The sequence below is a fragment of the Myotis davidii genome, unplaced genomic scaffold, assembly GCF_000327345.1.
Source record: "Myotis davidii unplaced genomic scaffold, ASM32734v1 scaffold3428, whole genome shotgun sequence".
NCBI classification, from domain to species: Eukaryota; Metazoa; Chordata; class Mammalia; order Chiroptera; family Vespertilionidae; genus Myotis; species Myotis davidii.
This window is the reverse complement of record NW_006298785.1, coordinates 37,835-40,045: the sequence shown is the minus strand read 5'-3', so window position 1 is coordinate 40,045 and position 2,211 is coordinate 37,835.

Sequence of the window (2,211 nt, the reverse complement as noted above, 5' to 3'; positions counted from 1 at the left end):
CCGGGGATTGAACCCACAACCCAGGTATGTGCCCTGACTGGGTATCAAACCTGCAACCGTTCAGTGCACAGGACGATACTCAACCGACTGAGCCGCCCCGGTGGGGCTCAATTGACTATTTAGACAGAGTTTTCAATCAAATGGAATACAATATCTTGGCCTCAGTTGCGTTTTAGCTTCAGACCCAGGAAAGCAAAATGATACCATAGAACAAATCGTCACCATGTCTTTTATTTTCTGTTCTGATACATTGACTGACATCCCAGGTATGGCTATCTCTGGAGGGACTGCCCCTGCCCTCTTAGAGTGAACCAATTCCTAGAGATAGTCATCAAATTGCCCTTCTAGCATGCCAGAGTCTGTACCCCTGCCCTCCTCCCTCAAGAGCTTCTTTCTCAGGCTACCACGCCCTAGCCACTATCTTCCTGTCCTAATCACTCCAGGGCCAGATCCTTGCCAACTTGCCAACTGCCACCGAAATTGCCAATTTGCATAGCTTGCCCTGACCTGCAACCACCATCAAGACTCTTGCCACACTCCCTCCCTCCTCCGTCTCCTGACCTACCCGCTGTTTACCTTGTGACAATCATGGTGGTGGGCCCCCTCTGCCTCCTGGAAACTGAGAGTAACAACCTATTTTCTCAATGAAGTGGCTTCTGATCTGCTGGCCCTCCAGTTCCTATAAGAACAGGACACTAAAACAATCCCCCTTTTTAAGGATTCTTCTGTGGCACTTCCTCCATCCCCAAAGAATCAACCCATTTCATCCTTAGGAGATCCCCCTCCTCTTCCCCCCACCCCCACCCCAGGGAGGTGTACCATCTTCACCATTTAAGAGAAAGAGGCGCCCTGACTAAGGACACACACGCCTTTGGTGTCGATGTTAACATGCTGCTAAGCCGCTCTCCACAATTTGGCCACATCTGGACCAATGAGCAGGGGAAATAAACAAGCTCCTGCAGGTCCTCGTGCACAGGAATGAGGTGAGCGGTGGTCCGTCTCCACGGGCCCTCACCCCTGGGTCTGCTGAAGACTCCGGGATGCACTCCCATCACACCATTTCAGAACCGCACCCATCACAGGTTTGCCTAGTACACAGCTCCCCCACCTCACACCAGACACGGATTTCCAAATGTGCCCCCTCCCCCCGCTATTTGTATTTCAGAAGGACTCACCCCAAGCAGTGCAAGCGGCCAGGGAGCCCAGGACCAGAGCAAAGAACCGCATCTTGGGAGGACAGCAGCTCCTGGGCCACAGGTCTCTATGTAAGCGCCTCTGCCTCCAGGAGCTGTGACCTCCGCCCCTCAGCTCCCCATCAGCAGCTCCCGCCCCACAGCGGCCCTATGGCCTCATCAGGAAGCAACACAAAAGCTCCTGGTCTCCCAAAGGGCTGCTCAGGGCACAGCCAGGGCCCCAAGGCCACGCCTACCCAGAGTTGACCATCCTTTGACTACACAGCCTGGACACAGCTCTCAGGTTACCTGAGTTGTCAAACAACTTGTTACATAAGGGCTTCTCATTGGACCCTTCGACCTGAGTTACATTAGGGTTTCTCCCTTGGACCCTTCAACATGAGCAGGAAGTGACCTTCCCAAAGCAGCAGGCAAGGGGAAGCGGAGGTCTGGGGGTCCTCCCAACAAAGCTGCAAACTTTGTGAGCAACTCTAGCCCCACAGCTGCTCAACTGGGGAATTTAGAAGAAATCTCATAGCCTCCCATGTGGTGTTTGGGGTGGGGGGGAGGTGGTGGTCAGTCCCTGAGGTAACTGCTTCTATAAAGATTGCCCTGGCCCGAGCCAATTTGGCTCAGTGGATAGAGCATGAGCCTGCAGAGTAAAGGGTCCCAGGTTCGACTCTGGTCAAGGGCATGTACTTAGGTACCTCCGTTCGGGCTCGGAGGCAGGGGGCAACCAATCGGTGTGTTTCTCTCACTTCAATATTTTTCTGTCTCTCCCTCTCTCTTCCACTCTCTTTAAATATCAACAGAAAAATATCCTTGGTGAGGATTAAAAAAATTAAAAAGAAAAAGAAAGATTGCCCAGGGTAGGATTCCTATCTTTTATCTAGCGGGGAAATAAACACAGGTAATGAAGCACACCCAGATAAAGAGCACCCATATCTCTACCCACATGGGACAATCTGGGTTATCCTCTAAGCAGAGGCTATTTCTAATCACACCACACACACACACACACACACACACACACGCGCCT